Source organism: Colossoma macropomum, unplaced genomic scaffold (genome assembly GCF_904425465.1).
Source record: "Colossoma macropomum unplaced genomic scaffold, Colossoma_macropomum, whole genome shotgun sequence".
Lineage (NCBI taxonomy): Eukaryota > Metazoa > Chordata > Actinopteri > Characiformes > Serrasalmidae > Colossoma > Colossoma macropomum.
In genome coordinates, this window is record NW_023494802.1 from 20,208,312 (window position 1) to 20,229,141 (window position 20,830).

At 40.8% G+C, this 20,830-nt stretch overlaps 1 protein-coding gene across 1 annotated transcript in view; it reads left to right on the forward strand.

Moving 5' to 3' along the window:
- The first annotated feature begins 19,277 nt into the window (after window positions 1-19,277).
- cntn3a.2 (contactin 3a, tandem duplicate 2) overlaps window positions 19,278-20,830 on the forward strand; it is a 117,891-nt gene continuing 116,338 nt past the window's right edge. Inside the window, exon 1 of the mRNA XM_036591925.1 lies at window positions 19,278-19,408. The gene's annotated coding sequence lies outside the window, so the exon portion shown is untranslated. The remainder of the gene's footprint in view (window positions 19,409-20,830) is intronic.

The window sequence follows — 20,830 nt, forward strand, 5'->3', positions numbered from 1 at the left end:
CACTGAAGTCCCTGTTGTTACTGAATAATAAGCCTTAGTGTGTAATAAGCCTGTAATAAGCCTGGGTTAACTTACACTAAAAGTAAAGAATGTTTTGCCCTTTCCTGTAAAGTTACCATTCCAGAGATACTTGTTATTTGTAGGTCAGCGACAATATGGTAGGAGATGTTACAGTCTGGTACATCGTAAAGAAATTCTAGTTCTTTAAATGTCCCTTTTTAACCCCTTAACTAGCCTAAGAAAAGCTCTGTTAGTTTTCATTGAAGTCCCTGTAGCTTCTGAATAATAAGCCCTTGTATGAAATAAACTTGGATTGTTAAGGGGTCAGCCCTGGGTCAACACATACCTATTAAGGTGTGTTAAAACGTAAGGAATGAATCTGTAACAGTCTGTTCTAATGTGTTTATGCTTCTTTTTCCCAGTATTCGCCTGGGGGATACACATCCACGTGTGTGTGTGTATGTATATATATATATATACATGACCACCTCCTTGTTTCTACGCTCATTGTCCATTTTATCAGCTCCACTTACTATATAGGTGCACTTTGTAGTTCTACAGTTACAGACTGTAGTCCATCTGTTTCTCTGATACTTTGTTAGCCCCCTAGTGGTCAGGATCCCCATGGACCCTCACAGAGCAGGTACTATTTGGGTGGTGGATCATTCTCAGCACTGCAGTGACACTGACGTGGTGGTGGTGTGTTAGTGTGTGTTGTGCTGGTCTGAGTGGATCAGACACAGCAGTGCAGCAGTGCTGCTATATCCAGCCAACAGTGTCCTGTGACCACTGATGAAAAACTAAAGGATGATTAGCTCATACTGTACAGTTAGAGATGAGCTATCGTCTCTGACTTTACATCTACAAGGTGGACCAACAACGCGGGTGTGACTAATAGAGTGGACTGACAGAATTATTACATATTTGACTGATCGCAATTTTTCCACAGTTGTTAGATTTCACGGTCATATGTTTATATCAGAATGAGCCACGTGAATTGTTGTGTTTTCATCTGAGTGAAATGCATGTACATAAAAGAAAAACACTTATTAAGACACATCAGGGTCTTAAGAAAACAACAAATCTAACTTCTGACTGGTGCTTTAACACCTTTAGAGGGCAGCAGTGAGCTTGAGCTTTTTGTCCTGTCAGTTGGGAGATAGTAAATATTGTCAGTCAGCTAATCGGCCACTCTGGGCTTGCGCTAGTTGTCACATACAGTGAACAAAAAAAGACAATTAAACTGTGAATTGTCATTGTTTATATGTTTATATCATTCCTGATCACGGCAGGCCTAGTGGTGCTGCTCAGTAGGGCTACATTGGAGATCTACAATGCTAATCCTAAATGCACATGAGAAAAAAACTCACAGGCTTCTCTGTTGCTTCTTCTTCATTGCTTCAACTACAACATTCCTCTAAACAGCATTCCTCAACAACACATGCCTCTAAAATTCCTCTGGATACCTTTTTATCTACACATCCTTCGAACTAACTGGTGTCTGTACACGTCTGTTCTTTGTAACATACTTATCTTGCACATGTCTAATGAGAATCATCTCATATCATATCATAAACGGTGGCTCTGTAGTGCAGCTTTCTGCCTTCTTGCCCTTGGCTTGCTGCTCTCACATCTTCATCCTTATTATATGGCTAAAATTTCATAAACATACGAGTGATGGCTGTATTTGTGCTAATTGCCTGCTATTCGGGGAAGAAAGCATTAAACCAGATTCTGGAATGAAATCAGATTATGGAATAACGTGACGAAATATTCAAGCTTCCCTTAACAGCAGTGTAATTTGGGGCTCAGCTTCTGGTATTCAAAGGAGCTGCTGTAATTTTAATCTGTTCTAATGTGTTTATGCTTCTTTTTCCCAGTATTCGCCTAGGGGATCCACATCCACATGTGTGCGTATATATATATATATATATATATATATATACACACACACATCATTATGACCACCTCCTTGTTTCTACGCTCATTGTCCATTTTATCAGCTCCACTTACTATATAGGTGCACTTTGTAGTTCTACAGTTACAGACTGTAGTCCATCTGTTTCTCTGATACTTTGTTAGCCCCCTTTTACCCTGTTCTTCAGTGGTCAGGACCCCCATGGACCCTCACAGAGCAGGTACTATTTGGGTGGTGGATCATTCTCAGCACTGCAGTAACACTGACGTGGTGGTGGTATGTTAGTGTGTGTTGTGCTGGTCTGAGTGGATCAGCAGCAGTGCTGCTATAACCAAAAATATCCAGCCAACAGCGTCCCATGACCACTGATGAAAGACTAAAGGATGATTAGCTCATACTGTACAGTAAGAGATGAGCTATCGTCTCTGACTTTACATCTACAAGGTGGACCAACAATGCGGGTGCGTCTAATAGAGTGGACAGTGAGTGGACACAGTGTTTAAAATCTCCAGCAGCACTGCTGTGTCTGATCCACTCAGACCAGCATAATGTTATGCCTGATCGGTGTAAATGTATATCGCTGCTGTAAGAACAAAACCTTGTATCTCCAGTTTTTGACATAGTCTTAAAATGCCTGTTGCTCTTTACACTGTGTATAAATTTCATGATGAATGGACCAAAAGAAACGGCTGAAAATGACATGGAAAAAAGTCTGGTTCCATTGACTTACATTAAAAGTAAAGTAGGTTTTTTCCTTCTCCTGTAAAGTTACCATTTGGAGGTTTTGTTCAGACAACAGCGATATGTGGATGTGGAATATATAAACAGTATATATATAAACAGTATTGTATGTTGTTCCAAATAAAATCTGATAACATTTCGAGTCCCATGTTCAAGTGTGTGGCTCCAGTTGTACATTTTCCTCTCTAAAAGCACTCTACAGAGCCTCCAGCTCCTCCACAAGTCCTCCACATCAATAACCTCTTCCCCTCTCAGCCTCAGGTCATTCACAGCAGCTGCTTTTCATAATTAGCATCCAGACTACAGTTTAAGCTCGGCTTTCTCGGCCTTGCGTCACGCCGCTGTAACGTTTCTGAAGGTTGCCTCGCAGTCAGCAGCATCTCTGCTGGGACTGCAGTTGGGTTCCAACACTGCAAGTTTGTTTGGTTTCTCCTTGAGACGGTTCTCATTGACCGAAGCAGAGATGCTTGGTGTTATCGTTTCAGCACATTACCACATTGATCCCGTACTCTCTGCAGCGATTTTTTTTCTGTACCTCAACCCCCTTCGCTGAACGTTGCACTGCAGCAAGCACGCAAACACATGGCTGGGCACAGAGGTCCAACAGCGGAGCGTGAAGGAGAATGGCCTGCTGAAAATGGGGATGAAATATTTATCCCTGATGCATATTCAGTTGTTGGTCCCTTTTTTGTGAATGAGACTATGATCCATCTCCACACACAGGGAGATGAATAATTTATCACTGGTTAAATAAATGGTCCAGCGTCAAGGTGCTGACAAGTGTGATGCCCATGTGAATAAAGGGGAAAAAATGGCAAATGCTTGGGAAGGGGGTGGCAGGAAGGGGGGAGGGGGTGGCAGGCAGGGTGGAGGGGGGCTACAAGTTGTGTGAAGTGAACACAGGCAAGGAGGACGTGACCCAGCCGAGCACTCACGCACACCAGACAAGGACGAGCTCCCTCATTCTGTGGACCTGCTGGTAGACTTCAAATGTCTTCCTTAACCTGTGCCCCATGGAAATCAAACTAACCGAGCCAGAACAGACGCACGGTCCTGGTCCTTGACCAGTTAAAGCCGAGAAAAATAGCTGGGTTAAATTTGAATAAAATTACTTTGCATTCCGAAGTCCACAGGGACTTTGTTTTAGCACCTTCAGCAAGACTATATGGGCCGTCATGCTGAATGATTTCTTACTGCAGTTCAACAGTAAAAAATGTACAAGGATTATGTAATGATTGTTTTAAATCCAAGACAATCATTGAGATATTAATCCTTTTCATATTTTATATTTTTTATGGTTCATTTTGAATTCTTTTAAAGTGAGTGATTCGGATTTACCATAAATTTCATTATTAATTTTACTACCAAAACACATTTTCCTCAGTTAATTAACTTTTTTGTGTTTTAATGAAAATTATGACGATTTTATGCTCACAGCTGTGTTTACTAGTCATTTACTAGTGTTTTTGAGTTCTGCTCAAAATGAGCTAAAATTGTCACGACTGAAACACTGAATCACTATCAGTTTTAGTCTAAAATCCAAGTTAAAAGTCCAAAATGTGTTTTCAGCTCTGACTGTAAACCAGTTCGGTAGAATGATCCATATACCAACACAAGCTACTCAAACTGCCAAAGCCTCTAAACTACTACATTTGACTAAGCTTACTGGTCGGTGTGGGGTTTTAGGTGATGTTGCCAGTCTTTTCAGCACAACTCAGCAGTGTTAGCTTGCATGTAGCAATAGTCGTATTTCAGTGTCTAACGGCCTCATAATTCAGAGACGTTTATTTTATATTGACTTCTGAACAGTGTAGTTTTCCACATTGTGCAACAGTGGCACTTTCTGAAAAGGCCATTCATTTGGTCTATGACTCACAGAAAGATCCCGTTTCTCAACAACATAACACACAAGTTAGCTTCCATCAACACTACACAGACAGTCCAGATGTCTATTTATCATCTGCTTATTCATAATAAATCTCACCCATGATAGTCACTTTCAGATAAGGCCTTCACAGCCTTCAACATAGTCGTCAAAAGTCTGGGCTTCCCTGGTCAAGTGACACGCTTTGCTGTGAAAATACTTTTTATTTAATATATTGGAAAAAAACAAATATAAACTGTGGCCTACAGAAGTCTGAAGAACAAGATAAGTAAATAGTTATTTCAAGATAACAATTTTGTTATCTTGAGATTACAAGATAATTAACTCATTATCTCAAAATAAAATAACAATCCAGAAAATTATAACTACCTCATAGCCTCTCCAGACTTCTGTAGTGGCCTGTGCACAAAGTTCTCTGTCTCTCTCTCCAATATTATATATATGTATATATATACAAGGTTTTCTTCCAACAACAGTGATATATATATATATATATATATATATGCTTTTAATGTAAGTCAATGGAACCAGACTTACATCATCTTGGGATGTTTCAGTTGGTCCATTCATCATGAAATTTACACAATAAGTTAAAAAAAGTTAAGTTTAAAATGTTAACTTTTCACTTGAGTGGGCTTGTTCAAACTTTTGCATATGATTGCATATTAATTATTTTTCAAAAAGTAATATTTAGTAAACATTTAGCTAAACAGATGCTACTGAGTGCTTGAGACGTAAGTTTATGATGTAGTGAGTAAACAAGCGAATGAGCTTTTACAGTTTTTTTTATTTACTGGAAGTCATTCTGATTTTGATCATAGTTACGTCTCTGTTTAAGAATGTAAGGTGTGTTTAAGAGCCTAATGTTTGATGTCATGTAAGTATACAGAGGAAAATCTGCGCAGACCAAGGGAGGCCTATTTACCACAAGATTTCACTTAACTACGGCACGGAAGAGAGATTTCAATTGAGAGCGCTTTGATTAAATCTCAATTCAGCTGAATCGCTGAAGCTTTTCCTCACTCCCACTCGTGTCGTGTCGCGGATCCTGGGGCCAGATTGACATTTGGATGCATTCTGAGGCGCCACCTGCTCCCCTCTTATTCCCTTCTGCATAACAGAGCTGTGGAATAAGTTATCGCCGGCAGTGCGGTCAGGAACCACGCTGAGGGCTCCGTAAAGTCTGCCTTTAACTGTCTCCCTGCAACCAGCAAGCTCTGTCATTTGGCCCCGAAAGCGATTTATGCCCGACCGGAGCTCTCCGCTCATTACAGCCAGCGATGGGCCCTCGCAGAGCGGAGGAGGTAAATTCGGGCTAGTCGGGCGTAATGGAGCCCTCTGCCAGAGCACTGCGGCGGGCAATAAAAGGCACACGGAGCCATTAGTCTTATGCAGGCCGAGCAGCAGCGGCCGGGATAATGAACTAAGGAGACGGTTAGGGCACCCGGAGGAAATAAGGCTCCTTCAGCAGAGGTAAATTCACCAGGAGAGACAAACAGAGAGAAGTAAAGCTTTCGAACTGACAAGGAGGCAAATAAAAAAAAACGCAGTATCAAGAGAGAGAGGAGGAGAGGGAGAGAGGCCTCGGGATGGATTCGTTACTGTACTCCATGCGTGTATACAGTGGTGTGAAAAAGTGTTTGCCCCCTTCCTGATTTCTTATTCTTTTGCATGTTTGTCACACTTAAATGTTTCAGATCACCAAACACATTTAAATATTAGACAAAGATAACACAAGTAAACACAAAATGCAGTTTATAAATGAAGGTCTTTATTAATAAGGGAAAAAGAAATCCAAACCTACAGGGCCCTGTGTGAAAAAGTGATTGCTCCCCCCATTAAAACATAAATTAACTGTGGTTTATCATATCTTTGGAAAGCTGAGTTCAATTTCCCTAGCCACACCCAGGCCTGATTACTGCCACACCTGTTCTCAATCAAGAAATCACTTAAGTAGGACCTGCGTGACAAAGTGAAGTAGACCAAAAGATTCTCAAAAGCTAGACATCATGCTGCGATCCAGAGAAATTTAGGAAAAAAATGAGCAACAAAGTAATTGAGATCTGTCAGTCTGGAAAAGGTTATAAAGCCATTTCTAAAGCTTTGGGACTCCAGCGAACCACAGTGAGAGCCATTATCCACAAATGGCGAAAACATGGAACAGTGGTGAACCTTCCCAGGAGTGGCTGGCCGACCAAAATTACCCCAAGAGCGCAGCGACGACTCATCCAAGAGGTCACAAAAGACCCCACAACAACATCCAAAGAACTGCAGGCCTCACTTGCCTCAATTAATGTCAGTGTTCATGACTCCACCATAAGAAAGAGACTGGGCAAAAATGAGTTCCAAAATGAAAACCACTGCTGAGCAAAAAGAATATAAAGGCTCGTCTCAGTTTTGCCAGAAAACATCTTGATGATCCCCAAGACTTGTGGGAGAATACTCTGTGGACTGACGAGACAAAAGTTGAACTTTGTGGAAGGTGTATGTCCCGTTACATCTGGCGTAGAAGTAACACAGCATTTCAGAAAAGGAACATCATACCAACAGTAAAATATGGTGGTGGTAGTGTGATGGTCTGGGGCTGTTTTGCTGCTTCAGGACCTGGAAGACTTGCTGTGGTAAATGGAACCATGAATTCTGCTGTCTACCAAAAAATCCTGAAGGAGAATGTCCGGCCATCTGTTCGTGACCTCAAGCTGAAGCGCACTTGGGTTCTGCAGCAGGACAATGATCCAAAACACACCAGCAAGTCCACCTCTGAATGGCTTAAGAAAAACAAAATTAAGACTTTGGAGTGGCCTGGTCAAAGTCCTGACCTGAACCTGTAGGTTTGGATTTCTTTTTCCCTTAATAATAAAGACCTTCATTTATAAACTGCATTTATAGACCTTCATTTATAAACTGCATTTTGTGTTTACTTGTGTTATCTTTGTCTAATATTTAAATTTGTTTGGTGATCTGAAACATTTAAGTGTGACTAACATGCAAAAGAATAAGAAATCAGGAAGGGGGCAAACACTTTTTCACACCACTGTAACTGTTGCACCCACAAACCATGATATGATGAAACTAATAATATCCAAACATTAATATGCATTGACCATCCACTTCATTAAGTTCATCTCCTTGTTTCTACACTCATTGTCCATTTTATCAGCTCCACTTACTATATAGGTGCACTTTGTAGTTCTACAGTTACAGACTGTAGTCCATCTGTTTCTCTGATACTTTGTTAGCCCCCTTTTACCCTGTTCTTCTGTGGTCAGGACCCCCATGGACCCTCACAGAGCAGGTACTATTTGGGTGGTGGGTCATTCTCAGCACTGCAGTAACACTGACGTGGTGGGTGGTGTGTTAGTGTGTGTTGTGCTGGTATGAGTCCACTCACTGTCCACTCTATTAGACACACCTACCTTTTTGGGCCACACTGTAGGTGTGAATTCAGAGACGATAGCTCATCTACTGCTGCACACTTTGTGTTGATCATCCTCTGGTCCTTCATTGGTCTCATGATGCTCCCAAAGGACACTAAATATTTTTAGGCTGAATATTTTTGACTGGTGAACAATTTATAGTCCAGCCATGATACTGAGTTTTTCAAAGTAAAAATAGGTTTCACATCCTCTACAGAGAACAAACTTACATTTTTCTGACACTTTTAGTGCACAAATTAATTTTATTATTATTTATTCAGTTCAAAATGTTGTCAAATGTGCCATAATATGTTGTGTTTTAGTTTTTTTCCTCTGGTAAGTTAAATTCAGTAAATGAACAGTAATTGTGCATTGAAATGTGCACAAGTGTGTTCTCTGTAGAAGATTTATTATTTTCACTTAAAAAATCAACAAAATGTCACTGACCAGGAGCACCCAAACTTTTGCATTTGACTGTATATCATTTGTCAGTCATGATGATAATGGCATAAAAATACCTCTAAACAAGAATATCCAGAATGCAGGAAAGATGTCTGTTATTTGTATACAGTTATTAAATTTTATCTAATTATAGATTCTGTTTACATCTGGGTATTGCAGCTTTTTAGACCGCAACCTGATCAGATTTTAATCACATGCATTTATACACAGTTTGGTCAGATTTAAATACAATTGCAGTGTGCTTTCATCTTTATGTAGTTCTGTTATAAATGACGTTTGGTGGAGGAGCACGGCTGAAACCCCTCACTCTTCCAATCTAACGCCCTATAAATTCACATCCACACCTTCGGCTCCTGTGACAAAGTGTTCGCAATCCCCACCACCTCCCAATCTCCTCCCTGTTCCTCAGTTCTCCATCAGTCCTACTACAGCTACAAGGGGAGGTCTGGCCTTCTAGACACATGCAGATGCTGCCCAGAACATCAGCCCAAGTTCTCAGAGTTCACCCCCTCCCTCAATACTACCACCACCATGTTGAAGGCATGGTCCGAACTCACGAAAGTCCTTTGGACTATTTTTATTCTCTCTTTGCAGGCATTGCTTGTTCCTCTCATCCCAAGCTTCAGATGGTCCAGAACACTGCTGCTCATCTTCTCACTCATACTCGCTCTCCCAGGCACATTACACCTGTTCTCTATGATCACTGGCTTCCTGTAAAGCACCACATTCACTTCAGAATTCCTCTGCTCACTCAACAGCCTCGGCTCTTCCTAATAGTCCGATGTTCTCCTTCCTTATAATCCCAGCTGTCCTCCCTGCTGGTCCTCCGCTGATTTACTAACCACTCCTCCATTCAGCCTTCATCATTTTTTTCATTTCAACTTGTCTTCTTGTCGGTTGTCTGTCTTTTCTTGTTTGTCTTCCTGTGTTCTGTGTGTTAGTATAATACTCAGCATCTTTGCGTACTTGGAAAGCACTAAGGTTAATGTATTATTATTATTATTATTATTATTATTATTATTATTATTATTTTATTTTTTTATGTGATGCAAAATATCCAAATCAGCCCATACACAACAACCAATCACTCACATTGTTCCTAGTTTTTCCTGTTTTATTCAAAACACTGTTATCGCCTCGAAAATCACAATTTTGCAAGCCATCTTTTCCCTTTGAAGATATAACGTTCGTGGGTGTTGGATCATACAGCGGGTTCTAAGAGCTCTTTCTATAGAGGAAGTGTCACCGAGGCAGCCTTGGTCTGCATTGGGAATGACGCATAAGGAGCACACATTGAAGCGAGTTCATTTGTCATTGCCGTGCGCCGCCACTTGCATAAGCAACAGAGATTATCTGTGCGCCTCTCAATTGCAATAATGCTGAGGGTGATGGCTCAATTTGTGGGCCCAATGCCAGTTCTTTTCCCAAGGAAATGCATTCCTGCGATTCTTTCCCTGTGGGTTGTAAGCTTGGGAAAACTGACGTGGGCTTGCTTTCCCAAAGGCACAGCAGGCAGCATGATCGTTTTACGATGGTAGCTTGAGGATCACTGCAAGCATGTGGGAACATTTGTGGGAAAATATGTCACACCAAGGACTCTGGGGTAACGGTGGGCCTGAGTTATTCTCACTAAACATTTCTGCAATGTACTAAGAACAAAATCTGACTACAAGGGATTCGTTTACTTTCTGCCTTTAAAAATAAATGTAGAAAAAGAAGGTTCTTTGGAGTGGGGCTGTAGAAGAACCGCTTTTGGTTCCCTGACATGTTGGTTTAAATGAAACAAAATAACTAATTTTATAAATCAGATGTGTGAGTGTGAAGAACCTGGTATCTTACATATTTTATTAGGTTCTCAGGAAAAAAGGAAACATATCGTCGCTGTCCGAAGAAAAACATGTATCTCCAAAATAGTGACTTTACAGGAGAGGGCACAAACACTCTCACCTTTCAATGTAAGTTAATGTGAAATAGGTTTTATTCCAAGTGATTTCAGCTGGTGTGTTGAATTAATGTAGAAAAACTAAAATCGTCAAAAAACTGAAATTTTCTGTGATTTTCTTTGGACAGCGACGATATATTAAACAGAAAATGACACAGAAGCCGCCAACACTAAGTATAATATCAGATTTATCGGTTTTTAATTTGTCCACTCTTTTTTGTGCACCGCACTGTCACTTTAAATTTTCCATCCTTTCAGTCTTAAAACCAACAAGTTACATCTGTGTCCTCCCAACAAAAGGTCTAACACTTCGTATAGACATTAACCCTCTACTGCACAATGTTGCCTCAGGGCAACAAACCCACTTTCCTTACTTTACAATAACATTATACATATTTAAAGACAATGACAAGGTTAACAATAAAGGGAAGAGGTTGAGTAAATTAATAAAAAGCACGTATTTGGCCATACTCTGTCTTTGGGCACTTTTAAATCTCTTTTTTTATTTTTATGCTTACAAATTTTATGAGAATCTGCAGAAATATGGTTGTTGCCTAGAAGCAACATTGTGTGACAGTGGAATGGATGCAGCCAGTCACAAGCACTCACTTAATATCATTTCTTCTCATTGTCGCACAATGTTTTCTCGAGGCAACATACCCCAAAAAGAACCCCTGCACACATTATTTTTTAATGTTTTTTTTTTATTTAATAATCAGGTCCATGCAAGAAAGGTGAATTTAACATTTAAAAAATTCTCTCCTAATGTGCACAGTAGAGGGTTAACATTCACACAAGCAACTACCCAAGCTCACCTTAGCTGCCTTGCAAATTTCTTTCTGTTATGCCTCTAAAATGGCTAAAGAAGATATTTCTAACAACCATAGAAGACCTGGGAGTCCACCAAAACTGTCACCATCAGATAAACAGAACTTAAAACTATCATCTTTAAAAGATAGGAGGAAATAAAGCACCACTCTCGTTTGAGATCTAAAAAAAAATCCACAGATGTGTCTGTCCATCCTTCCATTGTGAGAAGACTCAACGCGATGGGTCTTTGAGAAACTGAAAAAAGGAAATAGAGGAAAAATAAGAAAAACTGTAAATCAAACAAAGAAGCTGCTTGTGTTCTCAGAACAATGGACTGTCCACCTCAGAGTCCAGACCTTAACATTACAACGTATTTGGGATTACTTGGTCTGTGAGAAGCAGAACATGCACCAACTTCTAGGACTGAACTTTGAAGGTATGGAAAAATATTCCTGAAGATTTCTCTGAAAAGAATGAAAGCTGTAATAAAGGCAAAGGGTGGATATGCTAAATACTGAATCTTTTCTATTATATTTGGTTATTGAGGCTTCAGTGCTTAATGAAAAAAATGTCAGTGTTACTGCAGTGCTGAGAATGATCCACCACCCAAATAGTACCTGCTCTGTGAGGGTCCATGGGGGTCCTGACCGCTGAAGAACAGGGTAAAAGGGGGCTAACAAAGTATCAGAGAAACAGATGGACTACAGTCTGTAACTGTAGAACTACAAAGTGCACCTATATAGTAAGTGGAGCTGATAAAATGGACAATGAGCGTAGAAACAAGGAGGTGGTCAGAATGTTATGCCTGATTGGTGTATTTATATTTAGTGCATGCAGAGTTATTAGTCTTATGCTGTATGATAGGAAAATGAACTATGCAGATGGTTTTTGCACATACACTAAGGGCAAAATGTGTCTACAGAGGACCTGATTGGTTTATATTTCTCCGAATGCTGGCTTCTTACACACTTTATTGGTTTATCTATAATCGCTGTTTTGGTTTGACACCACTCATGATAAAGATCTCACAGATTAGTATAATTGGAAAAAAGCACGGACGGTACAGACACACACGTACTTCATATTCCCATCCTCCAGTGATGTTGACTAGGGTTTATTTGCCATGTGAAGGTTTCTATTCATCCCTGCCAAGCTGGAGGAAGGCCAAGCCCTTATCTGCATTTATTTTTATCGTCCTAGCTTCTCCTCCAGATGGTTTGACAGCCCTGCCAAGACCTGATCATGCCTCCACGAAGATCTCACCCCCAGACGACGCTTAAATAAACTTAAGCTAAAGGCAACGGGAAGTAATTACACATAGATCAAGCTCGGTTTTACAGCCATTATGATAGTTGGCACACATAAGCACAAAAAGCACTGTATACGCAGTTTTATGTCACAAATCGTGTTTGGGTTTCTTGGACTGAAGAGATGTTCGCTTGTGAGCGCTCAGAATTTCCTGTGTGCGACTATGGCGTGGGCTCCGGTGACTGACAACCAGTAATCTTCGAAGTAAATGATTTCACTAAACAATTGGCTTGGTTGTCTGTGCCACGGCCAAAACAGTCTCGGCGCTTGCATTAAGAGGATCACATGAAAAAGCAGCGCCATTTTTGTTCCTAACGCTCCTGTCTTGTGTTTTGGATACTCTGTCAAGAGAATATCCGGAATTACAATCCAGTGTTGACAGGTTTATTTAACCAGATCTATTGGAGACCAAATCTATTCTATACAAGTCAACTATGTCACCTAACACAGTTGTCAGTAGCATCACATAGCATCATGTAGGTGAGTGACAATGAGAGCACTGATAAACATCAAGCTCAAGTTTACACTCAAGTCATCATTTAGTGAATTCATTATTTTTAGTATCAGCAAAATAGCTCTCAAAAAGTTGATGTTTACTGAGGTAACATACTGTTAGCATTTGTCTGTTTGTCCTAAAAGACTTTTACGAAAGTCCTGAAGGGTAAGATAAGGAATGTATTCATACATTCCTATTTTATCTGGCTGGATAATATACCAAAAATAGCGGAAAAAATTCTAGCATCACTTGTACAATTTCAGGCATAAGAAAAAAAAAATCTCCCCTGCAATTTTAGCTCCACTACTACAACAGCATTTTAGTATGATAGCGTTTTACAGGCCTCTGTTAATAAAAAACTAAAATAGACTTTGAGAATAAAGTCATAATAGTTTGAGAAAAAGTCATACCTTTTCAAGAATAAAGTCATAATATTTCGAGAAAAAAGTTGTAAAAAATTCGAGAATAAAGCTGTAATATTTCAAGAAAAAATTCGTAAAATTTCGAGAATAAAGTCGCAATATTTCAAGAAAAAAGTAGGGCTAACTGTAGAGGGGCTCAAAAAATTATGACTTTTTTTCTTGAAATATTACAACTTTGTTCTTAAAATACTACAACTTTATTCTCGACGTCTACTATTTTTATTTTTATTAACAGTGGCCCTAAAACGCCATCATACGTTTTAGATGGATGGCACTGTAAAAAAGAAAAATCTGTAAAAAGAGGTAAAAACGAAACGGACAAAAAACGTTAATTAACAGTAAAAGTATGTTTTCTCAATTATGGTAAAAATCAGTAAAATTACATTCATTTAACTTCTTAGAAATACTGCCTTTTACTGTAATTCAACCGTTTTATTAGTTCAAGTAGTTATTGTGACATACAGTCTTTTACCATCGTAATAAAAGTAACAAACATTAAAATAAATGCAAATGTCTGTGAAATAAAGGAGATTTTTACATTAGAAATATAATCTATATTCTACTTCTGTAACAGCAGTGTTAAAATACAGTATATATTTGGTTTATTTACATGCATTTTACCTTTTACTTCAACAGGAAAAATGCAGTTTGCCTTTTGTGGCGTAAATTTCAAGCCAAACGTCACCTACCATCGATTCTGTGTTTTTGTTCTAGTTCTAATGTAATGCAGCAATGGACAAATGCTGAGCGGCACACTGTGGCTCTCAGAGGAACTGAGCAGTGCTGAGAGTCGCTGAGCACCAGTGTGCGTTGTCGCTAAATGTCAGTGGTGGTGTGTGCATCTTCATTAAAGACAATGGTATTGAATTTTTGGACATTGTGCAACACTGCAATCTACAGTCCAGTGTGCGGTGGCCTATACAGTGGACATTTATGCCCAGATGGACCCAAATGAACACTGTAGATCTTAATTCAACTCGGTTCGTGTCAAAACAAGACTGGAAAGTTCAGCGGATGGTGAGGTTTACCTCAAAGATGAATCCGAAGCTGACATTCTTTTTTTATTCGCTTCTGCCTTGGGTATTGGGTAGAAAACAACATGCTCTACTCTGTCAGAGTATCGAGTGTCTTCTATAAGCCACTGCAGGCACATCTTCTGACATAAATCAAATAGCTCACATATCTGGAGCTTCAAGTCTTTTCAAGAGAGATGCTGCTAAAGAACTGAAAGCTTGGCTGAGGTAATGGCAGATAACAATGATTAAGCAGGGACTGGAGGGCTAGGAAGAAGAGGCAAGGCTTGGAATTGCATTGAAGAAGCAGAGGTGATTATGCCTAAAGAAGCAGACGTCCCCAAAACGTGGGCCTGAATGCAGGTGCATGGCTCGTGTACCCAGATGTTACACTACTTACTCAACTCTTAACACAGGTACATTAAGGATTCTACTGTATAAATGACTCGAATCACCAACGTCTCTTCACAATCGTACGAATGTGCTTCATTTCTTCAAGTATTTCTTTGCGGATGACTCACTAATAAATTCACTGCCTTTCCAGTTAGCGTATGAGAATGCCAGGCCTAATGGCTTTTCGGGCTTAACACGCACAAACAGCAGCCGTGCCTCGCAGCCTCACCATTAACACAGTTAATCCCACGTCTTCAAGGAGCCCGAGTAAAAACGTTCCTTGCAGGCGGCTTCTCACAACAAGCTCCAGCGATACAGTACATGAATAAATTACAGAGATAATTAAAGGAAATGTCAACGCAGGGCTGGATGGAGCGTTATTAATGATGGCCGGGTTGTGTTAAAGTATCCTGGGCCGGAGTGAGCATGATTAATGTGTGTTTAATGGCGGAGGGGAAGAATACGCCGGCTTTAATAAAGAGAGCTTATTTCACCGGGCCCTGCCTCTGGAATTGACCCGAGCTCAACACCCAGGAGGGCCGAAATTCGACCTTTCTAAAGGTCTAATCTTCCATTTCAGGTGGGAGATTTATTGTGAACAACAGTTATACAGGAGTGATATGAGCAATTTCTAAATAAAAGCGCTGGAAAGGTAGTGGTGGGTTTTCTCACGTAAATCCTTGTTATTTTGTAATGCATGTAAATAAGCAGATTATGGAATATATATTATATTATTGCAATGTAGGCCTACTGTGTGCACAATATATGGGCTATGCACAGAAAAGAAACTACTGGGTTTGCAACTGTGGGTCTCAATCCCATTTATGGAGCCAATTCTGTGGTTTCCCTGCTGTTACACAGCTGACTTAGCCCATGAAGGGCTTAGTAATCACTGGATGAGTTGAAATAAGTGTGTTAAATCAGTGAAAACCTAAAAACGAGCAGTACAGGAGGTCGGAGCAGCTTTGCCTTATAGAATGCTGGGGGGGAAATAGTTCTGTTTAGTGTTAGAACATTTCACAGAGACATAATTAGAGGGGACACAACTCGGATCGGATTTTTGTAAAGGAGTTTAAAGGAACGTCCACATTTTATGGCTTGCCATCTATAGACCCCCATGAAGAAACAGTGCAAGGAAACCAACAGCAACATTAAGATATTTACATTTACATTTATTAATTTAGTGGATACTAAACCCTCTACAGCACACATTATGAGAGCAATTAAAAAATACATTCAATTCACTTTTTTGCATGAAAATGGTACCTGATTTGTTTTTTTGGACCTGTTTATTAAATTCAAAAACATAAAAAATTATAGTAATAATGTGCACAGGGGTCCTTTTGGAGTATGTTGCCTTGAGGTAACATTGTGCGACAATGGGAGGAAATGGTATAGATCCATGTTCCCTGAAGTGGTGAGACCTGCCTTGTGACTGGCTAAATCCATTCTACTGTTGCACAATGTTGCTTCTAGGCAACAAACATATTTCTGCAAATTCTCATAACAAAAAAAGTGATACTGAATGTTGAAAAAGAGGTATAAAAGTGCCCACTAAGAGAGAGTGTGACCAAGTACACACTTTTTATTGACTTACTCAAACTCTTCCCTTTATTGTTTACCCTGTCATTGCCTTTAAATAAGCATAATGTTAGCGTAAAGTGAGGAAAATGGGCTTGTTGCCCTGAGGCAACATTGTGCAATAGAGGGTTAAGGAGAACTCCAGTGATCAAAATTTGTGCATAACTGGTTCACTGTAGAAAAGACCACTGACTCTCCTGTTTCTTTACAGTGGTAGTGATAGGAAGCAAGGTCTGCACAAATATAGCCTTTAATTTACTGTCCAAAATGACCAGTGAACCTCTGTTTCTTCTGAGTTTTTATATGGAATGTTAAGTGCTATAGCCAAAAAAAGTTTTGTTTGGGGACTGTTTTGTCTTCCCTACTGAAAAAATTAAAACATGAAATGTTTTTTTGGTTCCTGGTGATTTTGTTGTGCTTTTTTTGCTTCTCGTGATGGGTTGATATCAAAATCTAAGATCTTCATGGTTTAGGAGGTGACCTGTGACTGATTCTAGATGCATTAGATGTTTTTTCTAATAGGATCTAACATTGTTCTACAGGAGTCCGGTAGTCGTTACTGGCAACAAACTAAACTATCAGGTTTTAATCCCAATGTTCCTAATGGTCTTTTTTCAGCATGGTTATGACATCCTGCATGTATTTTACTTTTACCCAGGGGCAAGACGATGGCAGCCCACTGGCTTTTTGCTCAGCGTTTTGCGGGTGGCCGTCAGTACTTAAGCAGAGTGTTAGACAAAATGCCACTTTTTTAATTGCTCCTTTTGCCATCACAGTCCAATTTACTTAATTTCCCTTCATTTCGGTCTTTTGTTATCCTTGTAAATAGGTTTAGTAAATAATTATAACAGTAACAGCACAGCTGTGAGCAATCCAGCACAATCCAGCAGTCGTGGGCTGGACGTTAGGGAACCAGCCTTGTGACCAGAAGGTCGCCAGTTCAATCTGGCAACCTGAGCCAACAGTACGTGACTGAGGTGCCCTTGAGCAAGGCACCTAACCACCAACTGCTCCCCGGGTGCTGTGGATAGGGCTGCCCACTGCTCTGGGCAAGTGTGCTCACTGCCCCCTAGTGTGTGTGTTCGCTAGTGTGTATGTGGTGTTTCACTGCACAGTTGGATTAAATGCAGAGGTGAAATTTCCCCGTTCTGGGACTAATAAAGGTCACTTAATCACAATGTCAGTAAGAAAATCATTTTATAATTAGGCCTACTCTTTTTTCCTCTCTCAATTATCATTTTCTTAGTTTATTTTCCAAAATAAAAGTCTGTGTATTTAAAACCTGTTTGAGGAGATTAAAACTAGTTAGATCTTGTATGCAAGTAATCTGGGTGGTCCGAGGGTGGACCAGCAGTGGGATACAGTCAGCAGAGGACCGACCTTATGAAGCCAGCGGACCGATATATGCTTGCAATCTTCCCTGCCGAAAAAAAAATAAGTGAAAACAATAAAAGGTTCTGTTCCTGGTGGTGAGCAATAGTCAGTAATGGTATTTTGCGCTGTCCTGATGGGTTAATATCACAGTGTAAAGGATTTTATTGGTTTAAAAGATGCTCTGTGACCCATTTCAAATGGGATCTAAAGGGGTCCTACAGGAAATGGGTGTTTTTTAAAAGGTAGCTATTAAGCCAATTGCCATTTACAAGCAAAACCATCAGGTTTTGATGTTTTAGCACGCTTAGCTTGGCTAGCCCTGGGTGGATTTTAAGATGTCTTAGACAGAAACTCACAAAACTATCAGGCATCAGGCAGCTGGTGTATGGGTCATTCTACAGAAACGTCCACTTTTCTATCTGTCCATAGGAGTCACTGGTGTTCCACATAATAAAGGAACACCAGAGACATTTTTAATGAAAAATGCATTTAACTAAATGACTGCTACAGAGCATCAAACCACATGTTGTCAATCATGGAATATCCACTAAAATATGAAATTTAATACATTTGTATTCTATTTTTTCACAATGACCTCAGAATAAAGTCGGTCACACCAGTGACTTCAGCTAAAAGCTTCATATGAAATCATGAGCTAAATGAGAAAATCTCTGATAACTGAAAGACACAGTGGACTCACCATGAGCTTTTCTTCATAGATCCTCAGAAAATAGGTAAAAGGAAGTCAAGTGATGTCATCAGTGTGACTTTTATTTCAAAATAAGAGAGTTTTTGTTATGCAGTAACACCAGTGACACGACTCCTGGGGACAACAACTTTGATTATATATTTTATAATATTTATTCGTTTCTTTAATGTCATTTAAATCATATATTCCATAGTCATGTATAGATTATTGCAGTTAAAATAGCAGAAAAACATGTTTTTTACCTCAAAATATGGCCTCAGCCTTCACACATGACTGAGGACGAGCTCCTCTGTGGTGCTTGGAATTCTATATGATTGATTTAAAAACCAATATTGTTAAATTGATGGATCAAGAAGGTGTAATTGTTAAAATAACTAAAAAATATATAAATAAATTGTAACTCTAACATGTTTTTCATGTGTAGTAGATCTGTAAAGGCTAGGGACACAAGAATGGACGTTTCTGTAGAATGATAAGTTTCTGTGAGACAGCTTTTAAAGGCGTTCAACTCTTCAGACGTCTGGTTCCCATCACCACCACTGTGAACCATTCTGACTCTCTCCAGTTTCTCTAATACCAACGATTTAATCACGTAGAAAGGTTGAAGAATCCGCGGAAACCCCCCTTTACCTCCTTCAACAAGTCTCATTTTTTTCTGGTCAGCTGGTGGCGCCGTTGCTCGTCGATTCTCGTCGCCTTTTCTCTCTCTCTTCACTCTTCTCCCCTCCTGCTCGTCTCCAGGCTGACTCGACCCACAGAATGTAAATCCAGGCGCACACAACGTCTCCTTCTGTCTCCATGGCCAGGACTCCAGCGGCTGAGGCTCGGTGAGACCGGAGGAGGGGTTTGTTTGTGTCCGCGTCCCTCAGCGGTGACCGGAGCCCGTTAACGGCTCTCGCTTCCTCCGGTCGTTGGAGCCGTGGAGCGTTTTTGTGGAGGTGAGGAACCGAGAGGAGGGGAAAGGGGGCGTTTTTCTGCTGCCCCCTCACACCTACCTGCCTGCCTCCTGGCTTGGCTAGCTCAACACACCCCGCGTTTTGTCCTCGCTCTCCGGGCTCCCTCACTCTCAGGAGCCTCGGGGTGCCTCGCTGGTGACCGCACACCGGTGCCTACCATGTCCGCCTCACTCAGCGTCCTCTCTCGCCTGTGGAGCGCAGACTGAAGACCGCTCGGACGGAGGAAAACACGGCGTTTAGTTGGGTGAAGTGCGATTTTGTTTCCATTTCCATTTCCCCCTCACGCGTTAGCTTTGAAGTCGTCGCACGCGCATACCGTCTCATTCATTCAGCCTTTCACATCAAGGACTTCATTCACAACCTAGCAGCCCTAACGGCTCACAGCACCGCTCCTAATTAGGCTTTGTCGAGGCGAGGACCCGCTGGCTGTTCACGTTGTGTACCTGTGCTGTGTGATGTGTTGTTGTGTCGACATGGATGGAGGGGCTTTGTATTAACTACTAACGAGGGACCCCGAGGTGCAGTGATTTCAGTAAATGTGGACGGAGGGTCTTTTCCACAGCTTGGCGTTGGCGCCACTGCAGAGAAGTTCCTGTAGCCACCTAACCTTACTGCGCAGATGCTGCACAAACACACAGGTATGCCTGCATTTTTAAAGCTGCCCCCAAGGCACAAGGCAGTCGACCCCTGTGAGCGCCTGTCCATTTAAACCCTGTTTGATTCAGAGGGATGGGGGTGGGGGGGGGGTGAGGAAGGGTGAGGAGGAGGGGGGGGCACAGATTGATCCAGACTGCAGCAAGGTCCAGAACTCAGTGCTGGCTCTCCTTTGTGAGGCCAGCTGGAAGCCTTTCCTCCAGAGAACTTCTCTGTGCCGATGCCGGTGCTGATGCTGAGGCTCTCCGTGATTCAGCCTAGATCGTATTCTCCTCAGCTGGCCAAGAGGGGCCTGACCACTTCCTCCAGAAATGCTGCTTGTAATATGCTTCTGAATATTTAATGGGCAGGGATGGTTTCTGATTTCACCTGAATTATTCATCAGAGGAATACGTTACCTGTGAGAAGCTCTCGTTGGAGTTAAGTCAACAAAACGGCCAAGAACTATTTCTCATTTTGACCCAGGTTACATTTGGAATTCGGTCCTAACACGAGCGAGGCAGCTGTGCTGGTCAATACCAGGAGAAGGCATAACGGCAATGTCCATAACAGCCTCTTTCTACAGTGGTTATCTTGTAGAAAGGCTGCTCGAGAACTGATTCATAGCAGGTTCATTCCTTTTTGCACTCAGCTAGTATGGTTGAGTTCTCACTATATCACTGTTTACTCTCCGATGCTGGTATTGAGTCCTTGAATATCGTCTGATTCCGATCCAAAGCTTTAAAATGAGCTGTTTTTAATTGAAGCACT